Source organism: Talpa occidentalis, unplaced genomic scaffold, assembly GCF_014898055.3.
Source record: "Talpa occidentalis isolate TD23 unplaced genomic scaffold, MPIMG_talOcc4v2.1 talOcc4.8, whole genome shotgun sequence".
NCBI classification, from domain to species: domain Eukaryota; kingdom Metazoa; phylum Chordata; class Mammalia; order Eulipotyphla; family Talpidae; genus Talpa; species Talpa occidentalis.
The window spans coordinates 67,147,446-67,164,905 of NW_023605194.1; the positions used below are offsets into that span (position 1 = coordinate 67,147,446).

Sequence of the window (17,460 nt, forward strand, 5' to 3'; positions counted from 1 at the left end):
TACCATGGATGGCATGCTACCATGTCCCACAGGTCTCCAGTGACTCAGTGCCAGGGCAGCTGTTCTCAGCAGGTGAAAAGGCTGCTCAAAAGCTGGGGGCACATCTGTCTGTTGTAGACCCTTGGCCAGGCTGAAGGTATAGAGGGAAGAAGCAGATGGCTGGGGAGCTGGAACAGTTGTGTCAGGAGGGTGGCTCCCACTGGTATAGTTCCCAATCTGCCCACCTCCAGCTGGCACAGGGGGGAAGGAAGAGGCCACTGCCCCACTGGTGTGACGGCCACAGTCACCAGAGGCAAATGAAAAAATAGGAGCAAGGAATATGGGTAGAATTCCTCCAGGAGAGAGCCTCTGCTGTGAGGTTGGAGGCCAATACCAGGGTTTGGAGGGGGTTCGGTGTTAGAGGCAGAGGTCTACACAAAAGGGAGCTGTAGACAGAGGATGGTGACACAGACCTAGAGGCAGAAGAGGCACAGGGTTTCTCAAGTGGGCTGCCAGTCCACAGAACCGCTCTAGCTGCGTCCTGAACTACCAAGCCTGTGGCTCCCTCCTTGCTCTGCCATATCACCCAGGAGCATCTGATTGGAGCAAAAGGTACAAAACATTAAGAAATGTTATTGTTGAGGCAAGGACCTCTGAGTCACCAAGATGACAGAGGAAGGGCCGCGGAGGTAGGTTTGGGGACTAAATGCTCACAGACCAGAGAAGACACTGCAGGGCCAGGAGAGGAAGGGGCTGCTCCAGTCTCTGACTCTACCACTCTATCCTCAAGGGGTTTCAAAGAGAAGGGGGTCCCTGGAAAAGTGCCTTACAAACAGCCAAGTCCCTGCTTGCTTGCTTGTTTCTCTCTCTTTCTTTTTTAATTTTCAGTCTCTGTTACCTTTGGTTAAAATCCAATTAACCTTTCTCAACTGCAAGAATAGCCTCCTGCCATGATCCTATACTACTCCATGGCCTAAGGCCTCTGCTCTGGAGTGTAACAGGTAAGCTACCCAGAGATACCCTGCAACAGCTGTCCTCAGAGAGGCCAATTTGGGGACAAGTTCAGAGGAACAGCTGTTGGGCCTTCAGAAGCCAGAGTTCGCTGTGTTGTCTTGCATGTGAGCATTGGTGAGTGACAGCAAAAGGGCTCAACAAACCCAGATTTGGAGAAACCCAAGAATGTAAACTTCATCATGGTACCTTAGGCCAGTAGAAAAGCTCCAGTCCAGGATGGGGGTAGGGGGGAGGGAGTACAGAGCATACCACCACAGAAGTCCCAGTCCAGGCCAGGAAGGGCATCCCATCACTTGTTCCAGGCCCTGGGGTATGTCAGGCCACCTCTGAACAAGCTCCCACTTTGCAGCCCTGACATGCACACATATGTACACACATGCACAAAGGCTAGGCACACATACACACCCAAAACTCACACATATGCACACATGCAAACTCAGGTACTTGCATGCACTTGGGCTCATACACATGCAAGCACACATTCACAGGCACGTGCACACACGTGCACATACACCCTCACAGGCAGCACCGTGGCCTCGGGCAGTGTCAGTGAAGCCCCAGTCCACACTTGCCACTTACCTGCAGCCTGATGGGAGTTTCCAGAACTTCACCAGAACAAGGCTCACTGTGGGGTGATGAAATTAAGTTCTTCTCTATTGTTTCCCCAGAACTGTAGGGAACAAACCCATCACGTTGTTACAACAACCAAAACGCTCAGGCCAAAATGATGCATCGGCAATTAAAGGCTCCATCATTTCAAGCAATTAAAATAAATGCTTTATTTGAAAACTAATTAATTCTAGCTACATATTTTTCCCATGACAATATCCCATGATTGCTTGATTTATGACATCTAATTATTCTTTATTAATCTAATTGAGAATAATCGCATTATCCTATCTCCCCTGGCACCTTGCCACCCAAAGCGGAGGCCGCAGCCCCTTGCGCAAGGCTGATGTGCGATACCAGCCGCCTGCCACTGCCTCGTTTCCCTGTTCTATTACCTGTCTTTCCCCCACAGAGGGCAAAGGAACATGTAACTTAATACACAGAACACAACTTTGTATTTTTCCCACTCTTTGAGATGTCAGAGTAAGACACATTCTTTTAAAAATTGAAAAGAATTAAAAAGAAAGACCATCTGACACAATTTGCTTAACTCTGACAATCTTTTCAACTACAAACATCCCTGAAAATCTCACAGGCCCTCAAACCACAGACAATGGCGGTGTCCCCATGTCATGCCTCCTCCCCCATGCCATGCCTTGGCAGCAGCAGCCCAGCAAGTTCTAAGGGTTATCCACACAGAGAGGAGACTGGAGCCTTTCTCCAGGTATAGGAAGCGGTAGGCAGGGATGGCCCCAAGATGCAACCGGCACTCATCCTCCCATCAAGGCACACACACCTCAGGCAGACACAGGAGCCAGAGATCCTAGGATGCCCCTCGTAGGGGAGACGGACATGTGCAGGCAGCCGTCCAGGTGCTGGTGGAGACCTGCCCATAGCCCACAGAGGCTGTATCAGCGGACAGAACCCAAGCAATTACAGAGGAGAAGAAGCAGGACCAGGAGAGGGGTGCCCAAACATCATAGGTCCCTGTCTTTCATCCCTGGGCTGCCAAGTGTTCGCACCTCTGTGCACACCATAGCCTACCCCCAAACAGGTCAAAGAAAAGTCCTGGGTACACTCCTGTGCTCCATCAAGAAGCCCTTTCTTTTAACTACAACAGGACTACTGTGATCTGAAGAAACTTTGTTGGAAATCAACAAAGAGAATAGAGAAGGGAGTCACAGCAGGGCTACCACCCAGAGATGCCCTGGCACCTGCCCCACTCATCACACTAGTGGGTCTCGCCTCTCTGAGTGTGTGTAAGAGTGCAAGGACAGGTCACAGGGAATACTGGGAATCTCTCAAACAGGACCCCAGTGCCCTGCAAGTGTATAGTCCAGTGAGAGATCCAGCTCTAGCAGACCCATGAGACACCTGAGCATGCCATAGTCAGCACAGACCATGGAGATGCTGCTTTTTAGCAGGATGGAGGCCCTGATTGGACCTTCTCCCCAAAACAACTAGAAAACGTTCATTAAAGGGCTTCCCCGGTGGCGCAGCAGTTGAGCACTGGGTTGCGAAGCTGCCCGCAGCCTTTGCAGTGCCGGTTTGATCCCTGGCCACCGGGCAAGGGTCCCACATGGTACGCAGACCTCTCCTGCCGCCCGCTGCTCCCCTCAGCAGTGTACTTCATCAGTCTGCTTGTCCTGCTCTCTGCTCTGGCTCTGGTGAATTCTCTCACCCTCCCACGCTTCTGACTGTACCCAGTGCTTGTATAAATAAATAAATAAAAACAAGGGGTTGTTTAAAAAAAAAAAGAAAGAATACATTCATTAAAAACAAACCCAAGTTGGGCCTCATGCACAAGGTGGCACAAGGGGTTAAGTGGCCCAAGGGGTTAAGTCTCAGCACTATGAAGCTATTGGCTTCATATAGCCACTGCAGCACAAGTTCAATCCCTGGCCAGGGAACTGACCCACATGGCGCAGCAGACCTCTCCTGTCTCACCTGTTGCTCCCCTCAGCATTGTATTTCAGTAGATCTGCCTGTTCTGTTCCCCACTCTGTCTCTGGTGAATCCTCTCACCATCTCTAGCACCCCTGGCCTACACCCCAGCTCTTGTATGCATAAATAAATAAATAAATCTTTAAAAACAAACAAACAAACAAAAAAAACCCAAGTTGTTAATATATTACTAAGTCAGTCCAAAAAGTCTGGAACCTTCAAAGACAAACACTAGTGAAATAATCAAACCTAGTGAGGTGTGCTGGGTGGCAGTTGGCTCTTGCCCTGAGGGTACTTGCAGCACTAGTGACCTGGAATTCTGGTTCTCAAGGCCTCTGGGTGGATGAAAGACAAAACTTAGGGTCCTTGAAATGTAGGCAGTCTCATGGGAACATCCCCATAAAGATGAGCTCCCCATAGAGATAGGTGCTCAGTGTCAAACTGAAACAAAACTAAAGAACTAAAGCTACACCCAAAATAATGCCAATCTTCAGGTTCAAGTCCTAATTCACACCACCCTGGAAGGCTCCCAAATTTTCAGTCTCAGTCTGTGGTTATCTTCTCATAAAAAGCCCACCTACATCAAATTAAAGAGCTTCTGCACAGCAAAAGAGACAATAACAAAAATAAAGAGAAACCCCACCAACTGGGAGAACATTTTTGCACCCAACACTAATGATAAAGGACTGATCACAAAAATCTGCAAAGAGCTGATGAGACTTAACAACAACAAAGAAAAGAATCCAGTCAAAAAATGGGCAGAAGAGCTAAAAAGAAACTTCTCTGAAGAGGAAATGCAAATGGCCAACAGGCATATGAAAAAATGTTCAACATCACTTGTCATCAGGGAAATGCAAATCAAAACTACCATGAGATACCATCTTACACCAGTGAGAATGGCACATATTAAAAAAACTAGCAACAACAAATGTTGGCGAGGGTGTGGAGAAAAAGGAACTCTTCTGCACTGTTGGTGGGAGTGCAAACTGGTCCAACCACTGTGGAGAGCTGTGTGGAGATTTCTGGACCTACTAAACATAGAGCTTCCATATGATCCAGCAATTCCACTCCTAGGTATTTACCCAAAGGACACAGAAACATCAATTCCAAAGAACACCTGCACCCCTATGTTTATAGCAGCACTGTTTACAATAGCTAAGCTTTGGAAACAACCCAAATGCCCAAAAGTAGATGACTGGATCAAGAAGATGTGGTACATATATACCATGGAATATTACTCAGCATTCAAAAAAGATAAACACATGCAATTTGCAGCAACATGGATGGCACTGGAAGGGATCATGCTCAGCGAAATAAGCCAAAAAGAAAAAGAAAAATACCGGATGGTCTCACTCATAGCAGGAATCTAGAAAACTTAAATAAGGGACCAGGAAAACGAATAACTATAAGAAAGTGAAAATCAAAATCAACAAAAAACTACGAACCAGAGACACTTTTAGGGGGGCGGGGGTGGGAGGGGAGGGATTGGGGTCAGAATGGGGGGGCTGCAATTGTATGGGGAATATAAAAATAAAATTTATTATTAAAAAATAAATAAATAAATTGAATGAGATGAAGTGGCAAAAAAAAAAAAAAAAAAGCCCACCTACAACATAGCTCTCAATGAATCCACACACGTAAGAAATGTTATAAGAAATACAGGTTCAGAGGCCTCCCTGGTGGTGCAAGGAATTAAGTCTCAGCACTACAAAGCTATCAGCAGCCACTGCAGCATGAGTTCAATCCCTGGCCAGGGAGATACCCACATGGCATAGCAGACCTCTCCTGTCTCACTTGCTGCTCCCCTCAGCAGTATGTTTCTTTCTTTTTTTTTTTTTTTAAGATTTATTTATTTATACTTACAAGAGCTGGGGTACAGGCCAGAGATGTGTGTGTGTGGGGGGGGTGGGTGAGAGGATTCACCAGAGACAGAGTGGGGAACAGAACAGGCAGACTAAAATACACTGCTGAGGAGAGCAGGGGGCAAGAGAGGAGAGGTCTGCTGCGCCATGTGGGTAGCTCCCTGGCCGGCCGGGGATCGAACTCATGCTGCAGAGGCTGCGGATTGCTTCATAGTGCGGTGCTTAACCCCTTGCACCACCAGGAAGGCCCTTCAGCAGTATATTTCAATCAATCCGTCTGTTCTTGTTTCACACTCTGTCTCTGGTGACTCCTCTCACCTCCACACCTCTGGCCTACACCCCAGCTCTTGTATGCATGAATAAAATAAATCTTAAAAAAAAAAAGTAGGTTCATAGTCAAAACACATAAAAACAAATAAGGAAAGACAGTAGCATGATTAAGAGTCATCAGAATCAACAGAAAGCAGAACTAGACCCACAGAGCAAAGCATTCAGGTATATAAAGAATGCTTAATGTTTTAAAAGAAATAAAGGGGCCTCAAAAATAAATAAATAAATAAAAAGAAATAAAGGGGCCTCTCTGGTGGTGCAGGGGATTGAGCGCAGCGCTGTGAAGCTGTCCACGGCCTTTGCGGTGTGAGTTCAATCCCTGACCAGGTGGGGAGCAACCCACATGGCGCAGCAGTCCTCTCCTGTTTCCCCCACTGCTCCCCTCAGCAGTGTATTTCGGTACATCTGTCTGTGCTGTTCCCCACTCTCTCTGGTGAATCTTCTCACCCCCCACGACTTTAGCCTGTATCCCACTTCTTAAAAAAAAATTTTAAAAAAAGAAATAAAAAGAGGTACTTGAAACCACAATAGAGAGCAAAAGACTATACAAATCATCACACAGACTAGAAATAAGACCCAACCAGGCAACAGCTTGCTGGGAAATAGGGGGGGTCTGTATTGTGCCTACATATTAATCCTCAGATTTACTAATTAAAAAAGAAAAATGTTACTTTACATGGAGATATCTGACATCACTACCTTTACCTTGTTGTTGGCGGGGTGAACCGCCACATTGGCATCACTTATCTCCCTAGGTGATGCAAGATGATGCATCACCATCCTTGTACATCCATGCCAACAGCATGCAGGGAACACTCAGACACATCCAGGTTATGGTGCACTGGACAAGACAAACAGCTCAGACATCCTAAAAAGGTCACTGTCCAGAGAAATGACAAGAGTAAAAAGCAGAAAGACTCTTCTAAATTGAAAGACTTAAGATGCATCATAACCAATGCTATGTGTGAACCTTGATTTAAAAGGTGGGGGCTATAAAAGACATTTTGGGGGCATTTGAAGAAATCTGAGCTGCAGATAATACAGAATTAGTATTATTCATCTTAAGTAGGATAATGATATTTTATGTAGAATAATGTCCTTATTCCTAGGCTTCAGGATGTTAAGTGTGAATATCATGTCAGCAAACTGTTTTAAACTGTTTCAGAAAAACATCTCACTCTCGGGCCTCCCTGGTGGTGCAGGCGGTTGAGTGCAGTGCTGTGAAGGTGTCCACAGCCTCTGCAGTGTGATTCCCGCCGGCCACGGAGCAGCCCACATGTCGTGGCAGACCTCTCCTGTCTCACCTGCTGCTCCCCTCAGCAGTGTATTTCAGTCAGTCTGTCTGTACTGCTCCCTGCTCTGTCTCTGGTGAATCCTCTCACCCTCCCACACATCTGCCCTGTAGCCCAGTTCTTGTTTGCATGAATAAATCTTTAAAAAAAAATCTCACTTTCTCAGTCATATATCATCATATAAATACAGAGGCAGAGAGGTAAAGGAAATGTGGCAAATGCTAACAGTTGATAAGCATAGGATAAAGGGATATAGATATCTGTCATACTACACTTATAAATTTTCTATAGGTTTAAAAATATAAAAGCAGGTGCCTGCTAGGGGAGGGGGAAGAAGACAAACCCACAATGGACTCACAACTAGAGTAAACACACAGATCAAGACAATAAAAATGGAAACACTAAAGTGAAAAATGAACAAAAGGCTTAGATTTTCACAAGAAATATAAATGTGCAGTAAACATGAAAATATGTCTAACCTAATTAATAATCTTGGCAATGCTGGTCAAAAAATACAATGTGATATAACTACAATCATAATATTTTAGCACAAATTAAACAATCTGTCAACTGTTGACCAAGATGTGGGATAACAGAAACTCTCTAGGTACTAGAGGGAACAGTAACTGAAACAACCACCTTGGAAAATAATCTGGGACTCTCCTGTAAACTATAAGACTGTAAGATCCAGTGACCCTACTCTTAAACACCCTGAAGAAATTCTCAGATGTGTACACAAAGAGACTTGTACAAGAATGTTCCTAGCAGTACTCTGTGTAATAATAAAAACTAAAAACAATCATGGCCATCAACTACAGGACAAAGTAAAATTGGTATATTTATACAATATTCCACAAATTTGAAAATGAATAAACACCAGTCTCACATGGATTAACCTCAAAAACATAATTCTCATCAAGAGACATGAAGGAGGGGCTTCCCTGGTGGCGCAGCGGTTGAGCGCTGGGTTGCGAAGCTGCCTCCGGCCTCTGCTGTGCCGGTTTGATCCCCGGCTGCTCCCCGGCCACCGGAGGAGGGTCTCACATGGCGCGCAGACCTCTCCTGCCGCCCGCTGCTCCCCTCAGCAGTGTACTTCGGTCCTTCTGCCTGCTCTGCTCCCCGCTCTGGCTCTGGCGGATTCTCTCACCCTCCCGCGCTTCTGACTGTACCCAGTGCATGTATAAACAAAACAAAACAAACAAATAAATAAATAAAAAAACATGCCTCTGTAAAAAAAAAAAAAAAAGAGACATGAAGGAAGTAAAAAATGAGGCAACAGATAGGGAGAAAACATTCACATCACACATATCTGATTTACATTTTCAGAATGTATAGCTCATTAAGAAAAAAAGTTAGAGTGATTTGAAAAGGCTAAAATTAGAGACAGACAAGGATCTATAAGACAGACATAAAAGAGAACAGGGGTTGAAATACTGATATCAGGCAAATTTGAAGTCTAGCTAAAAAGCATTGGCTTTGACAAAGTCAAGCACTAACACTAAAAGCTGCAATTCAGTGAATACATAACAACTATGAATGTCTGTGTACTGTAACAGAAATACAATCTTTAGAATAGAGGAATTACAGGAGAAGCAAGGAGTCACAGAAAAAAGAACACTCACCAGTAAATGGAGAACATGATATTCTTAGATTAAGTGGACAGTAATGAATAAGGAGACAGAGGACTGTACATGTTAGATATTATGGATCTATATGGAACTTCATACTTTAATAAGAAATAACACCTTCTCTAGTATTTATGGAACATGTGCAAAATTGATTGTATTGAGTCACAAAGAAAATACTAACAAGTTCCACAAAGAAGAAATATCATAAACAATATTCTATTACCAAAATGAAAAGCAGAAATCAACAAAATAAAAATCAAAAGATTTTCCCAATTAAAAACTTAAAACCATTTATTAAGCAACTTTCAAGTGAAAGAAGTAAACAATATTTTTTTAAGACAATGAAAAACATTACATACCAGAATTCATGAGGTACACATTTAAAGAACTGATGAGATGAAAAGTAGGGACTATCATATAAAAAATAGTAAATAAAAAACTGACAAACAGAATATAACATTAAGAAAATACATGACCACCAAATAGAATTTTTTTTTAAAGATTTATTTATTTATGCATACAAGAACCAGGGTGTAGGCCCACCAGAGACAGAGTGGGGAGTAGAACAGGCGGATTGACTGAAATACACTGCTGAGGGGAGCAGCGGGCGAGACAAGAGAGGTCTGCTGTGCCATGTGGGTCACCTCCCTGGCCAGGGATTGAACTCATGCTGCAGTAGTTGCGGATTGCTTTGTAGTGCTGAGACTTTAATCCCTTGCACCACCAGGGAGGCCCACCAAGTAGAATTTATCCTAGGAATGCAAGGTTGGTTCAATTAGGAAGTCAATTAATGTCAAATAGTGTATTTATGAAAAAAATTTTTAATTTATTAAGAAAAATAAAAAATAATTTTTCATAAGATGTTGAAAAAGCCTTTGACAACATTCAACACCCATTTTTATGAAAATGTTTAAGTAAACAGAAAATGTTTATTAAAAATTTTATACACAGACACACACCAACACACTTCTAAGTGCTAAACCCAACCCATTACTTTATGAAAAAATACCGGAGGTATTTTCAACTAAGGTCAGTGGTGTACTATTGTCAACACTACTATTCAACACTGAACTGGAGGTTTTTTGTTTATTTTTTTTAAATATTTGCTCTTTTTTTAAAAAGATTTATTTATTTATGCATACAAGGGTACAGGGTACAGGCAAGAGATGTGGGGGTGGGGGGCGGTCATGAGATGATTCACCAGAGACAGAGTGGGGAACAGAACAGACAGATTGACTGAAATACACTGCTGAGGGGAGCAGCGGGAGAGTCAGGAGAGGTCTGCTGTACCATGTGGGTTGCTCCCTGGCTGACTGGGGATCGAACTCATGCTAAAGAGGCTGCAGATTGCTTCATAGTGCGGTGCTTAACCTCTAATACCACCAGGGAGCTGATGCCAGAACTTCTTTTTCTTTTTTTTAATTATTACTTTTTTTTTAATTTACTTTTGCATAGAAGAACTGTGGTATAGGCCAGAGGTACAGGGGATGAGAGATTCACCAGAGACAGAGTAGGGAGCAGAACAGGCAAATTTACTGACATACACTGCTAAGGGGAGCAGTGGGTGAGATAGGAGAGGTCTGCTGTGCCATATATTGGTTACTCCCTGGCTGGGAATCGAACTCAAGCCATAAGAGTGATAGTGCTGAGATTTAAACCCTAGGCTGCCAGGGAGGACCCCTAGTGATAGAGCTTGAAGTTGATTCAATTAGATAAAAAAAATTAGAGAATTTAATTTTAAATTAAAGAGATGTTAGAATTTAAATTAATTAGAATTTAAATTAGAATTAAATTTAAATTTAAAGAATTTAAAGAGATGTTAAACTATATTCCAAATGATAATAAGGGATGCATGAAAAGTCCTCGATAATCAATGATAAAGATCCAAACATGTAAAAAACACTTCAGTATGATAGCAGAAAAAAAATCTAACAAAGAGAAAGAACTCAATAGTCTACATATTCACAAACAACACATTAAATAAAATCCCATTATCAATCTTAAGAAAATAAAATACTTAATAATGTTTTACTTTTACATTTCAAAAGAGATTAAAAGTCTAGTATCTTAAAATATATAGTATTCTTCAAAATTAAGGAAAGACCAGAGATCAAGTAGAACCCCTCAAAATATAAAAATTATCCTTTAACATATGAAAAGATATGTTTAACCTCACTCAGGAAATGGAAATTAAAACTACACTGAGCAGATTCTAATTCTTGGTAGGATGAAGTAAATGTACTATAGCCTCTCTTTCTGATTGATTTTAACTAAAAAACCTGAACAAAATGTGAAAAGCAATTACCTGAAAACTCTGAAAAGTAAATAGTTACAGAGAGATCTTAGATCTTAAAGCAAAACTTTGGAGAAGTGACCAGTGTGGGAAGAAATTTTCTGTTTTTATTTTTATGTCCAAGTGGCACCACTTTAAGGTACCAGTGGCTAAAACATGGATAGGAATGCCCAATTTCTGGATAAGAAGTACAGTGAAAGCCTAAATAATGTAAAATGAAATCCCCAATGGATTATTTTTGTCTTATCTTTCAGTGCTGTCCCAAGGATGAGCCCTAGACATGGAGTTGGTGGAAGAAGTGACTCTAAGAGAAACCCTATCTTTCTGGCCAAAGGAACCAAAGATCTGGGTCCCTACAGGATGGACTGTGTGTGTGTGTGTGTGTAGGAGTAGGGGAAGAGGATTATAGAGAGGTAAAAATTTAAAAAAAAGGTCCCTTAAAAAAGACTGCAGCAAATAAGTCAGAAAGGAAAAGAAAAATACCAGATGGTCTCACTCATAGCAGGAATTTAGAAAACCTAAATAAGAGACCAGGAAAAAGACTAATCAATACAAAGTCAAAATCAAAATCAACAAGCAATTATAAACCAGAGACACATGGGGGGGGGGAGGGGGAGGCCGGGGAAAGGAAGGACTAGAGTCAAAATAAGGGGGGAGGTGCAATTGTATGGGGAATATAACCAAAATGAAAATGCATACATTGTGCAAAGATGAAAAAAGATGTAAGAATTATATAAACTAAAATATTGAAATTAAAAAAAAAGACTGCAGCTACCAAGAAACCAGCTGAAATCCCCCATAGATGAAACCAGCTGCATAAAATTAAATGTTTATTCTATAAAGGGCAAATCATTTTAGAACTAATTTGAATAAAGATCTGATAAAAGAAGCAATGAGAAAAAAAGAAGAAAGCAAAAAGTTCTTTAATTCTCTGACTAAACCCACAAAAGTCTCAGCCTACTCCCTGAGCTTCATATGCATGGAATGATCCAAAAGCATCAGTTTTAAGAACTAGATGAAGAGTAAAATCACTCACTACTCAAGACTCTAACTGACCCCCAAGTGCCTTACGTGTGGGACAGACCCAAAGCAACATGTCAAAAGCTTTGAAAATTGAAATGGAATTAAAACCAAACTCCATAGAAGGTGAGACAAAATTTGAGATGCAAATCTAACTGGGTTGACTGCCAGCTAACACAAAACTCAACATTCACCAGAATCCAACATCTTATTCAATCCAGGATATGTCTAAATTACAATATAAAATGAATTGATATGCCAAGAGCCAAGAAATAAGACCAATTCTCAAGGGGAAAAGCAAGTTAAGAATGCCAACTTTGAGGGCCTCCCTGGTGGTGCAGGCGGTTGAGCGCAGAGCTGTGAAGCTGTCCTCAGCCTCTGCAGTGCTGGTTCGATCCCCGCAGGCCATGGAGATACCCACATAGTGAGCAAGAAATGATAAATATCTAGGTAAAAATATAAGACAAATTTTTACCTCTTAAGTGAACATGTATGATTGTTAAAATTATAACACTATCTGATGGGGTGGCCAATATGACAGTTATCAAAATAAGGAGGGAGGGTAAGGGGACCTATATGGTTGTAAGGCTTTTAAATTTTACTTGAAAGAAATATTGACTTTATGACAACTGTGTAAGGTCAGATATATCTATATACACACATTATAATCTCTAGAGCAACATTAAAAACAGTACACAATACAAGCCAAAATCAATAGAAAAATTCAAACAGTATTTTAAAATATCTGAATTATACAAAACAAGGCAGAGGGACAGAGGAACAATAAATTGAACAGGAAACAGAAAACAACAAAATGGTATACTTAAAAGAGAACCAAAAGCAATAGACACAAATGCTCTCAACAGGTTAATTATAAGACCCAACAACTATAAGCTATTAAAAAAAAAGTAGACTCAACTGTGCACTTCTAGAAGAAACCCACTTTACACGAAAAACATGGGTTAAAAGTAAAAAGATGAAACACATATGTAATAAAAATATAAAGGAAAGCTGGAGTCAATATGTTAATATTAAAGTAAACCTTGGAGCAAGGAATGTTATCAGGAATCAGAAGGATACATAACGATAAAAAAAGTCAATTCATCAAGAAAATATAAAATTCCTAAATGTATATTCAGCTAACAACAGAACTTCAAAATGCATGAAGGAAAAACTGATGGGCCTGAAAATATATAACAGATACATAATTAGGACTGGAGACTCAAACTACTACTTAGAAACTGACTGAGCAAATAGTCAGAAAGTCAGAGAGGACTGGACTAATACTTGACCTAGCTGACATTAAGAGAACATGCCATCTAACAGAAAAGCACATTACATTCTCCTCAAATACAAATACATTTTTCACAAAGATGGTGCCAGGAAGCCTCTACCCAACCCCAAACCAAAACCAAAGCAAACATTTTGAAGGCTAAGAAAGCAGTGCTGAAAGCCATCTACAGGCACACACACACACACACACACACACACACAAACACACAAAAGAAGATATGCACATCACAACCAAGATACGGAAGTTCCAAAGGCAACCCAAATATCCTTGGAAGAGCACCTCAGGAGACACAAGCTTGACTGCTACGCCGTCAGGTTTCCCCTACCTACTGAGTTGGCCATGAGGAAGATGAAAGACAACACACTTGTGTTCACTGTCAATGTCAAGCCCAACAGGCACCAGAGCCAAGAGGCTGTGAAGAAGCTCTATGACACGAACTGCCCAAGGTCAACACCCTGATCAGATATGATGGAGAGAAGAAGGTGTAAGTTTGACTGGCTCCTGACTAGGATGCTTTGGATGTTGTTAACAAAATTGGGATCATGTGAAAAAAAACTGGGTCCAGTTTATTTGGACTAATTCTAAATATAATTTTTTTTCACCATAAGAAATGCATATTGAGGGCCTCCCCGGTGGCGCAGCGGTTGAGTGCTGGGTTGCAAAGCAGGCCGCAGTCTCTGCGGCGCTGGTTCGATCCCCAGCTGCTCCCCAGCTACCGGAGGAGGGTCCCACATGGCACACAGACCTCTCCTGCCGCCCGCTGCTCCCCTCAGCAGTGTGCTTCGGTCCTTCTGCCTGCTCTGCTCCCCGCTCTGGCTCTGGTGAATTCTCTCACCCTCCCGCGCTTCTGACTGTACCCAGTGCTTGTATAAATAAATAAATCTTTAAAAAAAAAAAAAAAGAAAAGAAATGCATATTGACCATATCCTGGTCATAAAACAAACCTTAAATATGTAATAGAACCTTTGCAACTATGTATGGTGATGGATATTAGCAAGACTTATTGTGGTGGTCATTTCACAACATACACAATAGCAAATCATTATGTTGTACATCCTAAACTAATATATGTAAATTTTTATATCAATTTAAAAAATAAAGAGGTCCAAAAGCACACAAAGTATATTCTCTGATCTTACGGAATTAACCTGGAAATCAATAACAGCAAGATAACTGAAAAATATCCAAATATCTGGAAACTAAACAACATACTTTTTAAATTATCAGTGGGTTTAAGAGTAAGTTCCAAGAAAAATTAGAAAATATTTTGAACTGAATAAAAATGAAAATATCAAAACCTGTAGGATGCAGCTAAAGCAGGACTTAGAAAGTCATACATAGCATTGAAAGCCTATGCCAAAAAAGAAGAAAGTTCTCCTTGGGCTTCCGGGGGCGTGGGGTGAAGTGGCGGCGGGGACCGGCCCCCAGCGCCCGGCGGGGAGGCGCCCGGTGCCCCCTGGCCCGGGGCCTCGCGGCGGGGGCAGGCGGGCCGGGCGCGGCAGACCCTGCCCTGGCGGGAGCCTCTCTCCAAGAGCTGAGACCTTCGCACAGGGGAGCTGCTCCCTTTGGTAGAAGCTGCACAGCCACGGGGCAGCGAGTCTGAGAACCCCGTGGGACCGGGTCATGCTGGGCTAATTAACAGCGCCCCTGATGTTGACGAAGCACAGGGTGACCAGGAAGCTCGGTATTAAGACAAGACTAGTCCATCAACAGTATGAAGACAAGATTAGTCCATATTTTGGATGCAGCTTGAGACTTATTTCCACTGCTGTATAATATTCCACTCAATGTACAGCTGTTGTTTACTTTGTGTTCTGCTCACATAAGGGTTAAGGAGAGTGTGCTTACATCATCGCTAAAATTTTATGTTCTACTTCATCATTTAAACTGCAATGTAGGGGCCTCCCCGGTGGCGCAGCGGTTGAGCGCTGGGTTGCGAAGCTGCCCGCAGCCTCTGCAGCGCTGGTTCGATCCCCGGCTGCTCCCCGACCACCGGAGGAGGGTCCCGCATGGCGCGCAGACCTCTCCTGCTGCCCGCTGCTCCCCTCAGCAGTGTACTTCGGTCCTTCTGCCTCCTCTGCTCCCCGCTCTGGCTCTGGTGAATTCTCTCACCCTCCCGCGCTTCTGACTGTACCCAGTGCTTGTATAAATAAATAAAGTAAATAAATAAATCTAAAAAAAAAATAATAAAAAAAATAAACTGCAATATAAGGGCCTCCCCGGTGGCACAGCGGTTGAGCGCTGGGTTGCGAAGCTGCCTGCAGCCTCTGCAGCGCCGGTTTGATCCCCGGCTGCTCCCCGGCCACCAGAGGAGGGTCCCGCATGGCGCGCAGACCTCTCCTGCCGCCCGCTGCTTCCCTCAGCAGTGTACTTCGGTCCTTCTGCCTGCTCTGCTCCCCGCTCTGGCTCTGGTGAATTCTCTCACCCTCCCACGCTTCTGACTGTACCCAGTGCTTGTATAAACAAAAAAAACAAACAAATAAATAAAAAACATGCCTCTATAAAAAAAAATAAAAATAAACTGCAATATAAGTACTCTCCAAAAAAAAAAAAAAAAAAAAGAAAGTTCTCCAAATCAATGCCCTAGCTTCCACCTTAAGGAATTGGGGGCAGGAAGTGGGGAAGAGTATTTGCTTTTGGTGAGCAGAAACAAGGAAATAATAAGATTAGAACAGAAATAAATGAAAGAGAGAATATTGAAACAATAGAAAAAAATGAGGAAAACCAGATATTTATTGTTTAAAAAGATCAATAAAAGTGACAGATCTACCTAAACTGTCAACCAAAAGAAGAAATAAATAAATCATGAAAGGATTAATAAATACTACAGACACCACAAACATAAAAAGAACATTAAGAAAAGACTATAAATAATTTAATACACATAAACTCGACAACTTAGATGAGATAGAAACTGAAGACCTCAGACTAGGTGACTTTCTTCTAGGTCGCCTAGAAGAAATTACCCGAATAGTCTTTTATTCATTAAAAGAATTGCATTTTTAAAAAAAGATTTATTTATTTATTTATACAAGCACTGGGTACAGTCAGAAGCGTGGGAGGTTGAGAGAATTCACCAGAGCCAGAGCGGGGAACAGAACAGGCAGACTGACGAAATACACTGCTGAGGGGAGCAGCGGGCAAGGCAGGAGAGAGGAGAGGTCTGTGCGCCATGTGGGACCCTTGCTGGTGGCCAGGAATCGAACTGGTGCTACAGAGGCTGCGGGCAGCTTCGCAGCCCAGCGCTCAAAATTGCATTTTTACTTAAACATCCTTGCAGGGAAAAAAAAACAAACTAACCTCCAGCCTACGTGACTTTGCTGGCAAATTTAACCACACATTTAGAAAAGAAATAGCATTAGTTCTATACTATTTCCTCCAGGAAAAAAGAAAAAGAAGAAACTCATTTTGAGGTCAGCACAATCTTAATACCAAAACCTGACAAAAACAATAAAAGTACAAAACAACATCCCTAATAATATAGATGTAAAAATCCTCAAAAAATTGCAAATCAAATCCAGCAGAACATAAAAATAATATACCATAGCCAACCAGTTTATCTCAGGAATGCAAAGTTGATTCAATATTCAAAAATCAACAAATTTAATCCATCCCATTAATACATCAAAGAAGAAAAATCACAGGATCTTGACTGATTACATTAACACAGAAAAAGCATCTGGCAAAATTCTACACCTATAGGTCATTTTTAAAACCTCTCAGTAAGCATGAAAAACTAATAAATTTGATTTTAACAAAATGGGAAACCTTTGCTCTTTGAAAGATAGTATTAAGAAAATGAAAAGCTATAGACTGGTAGAAAATATTTGCAAATCGTGCATCCAGCAAAGAATTTGTACCCAGAATATATAAAGAATTCTCCAAATTCAATAAGAAAATAAAATTAAAGAGGGGCAAAAAATTTGCACAAACACTTCGGTAAAGAAGATATGCAAATGGAAAATAAGGACATGAAAACATATTCAACATCATTGGTCACTAGGGAAATGGGAGATGAAAACCACATATCAGAATGGCTAAATTAAAAGGTTGACCATTTCAACTGTTATAAAGCATTCAAAGCAAAGAAAACCCTCATAAACTGCTGGATTGAAAAATGGTATTATAACTCTGGAATCAAGTTTGGTCAATTCTCAAAAAAAAAAGTGCCATATTGGAAATAATCCAAATGTCC

At 41.8% G+C, this 17,460-nt stretch overlaps 1 protein-coding gene across 5 annotated transcripts in view; it reads right to left on the reverse strand.

Moving 5' to 3' along the window:
* GNB1L (G protein subunit beta 1 like) overlaps positions 1-17,460 on the reverse strand; it is a 62,979-nt gene that overhangs the window by 30,456 nt on the left and 15,063 nt on the right. For 4 of the 5 annotated variants that reach the window (XR_005122674.2, XR_008549791.1, XR_005122672.2 and 1 more), the window contains exons 2-3: positions 1,573-1,663; positions 453-575 (exon numbers count right to left, since the gene is read on the reverse strand). The gene's annotated coding sequence lies outside the window, so the exon portion shown is untranslated. The remainder of the gene's footprint in view (positions 1-452; positions 576-1,572; positions 1,664-17,460) is intronic. The other variant, XR_005122673.2, reaches the window with a different exon arrangement.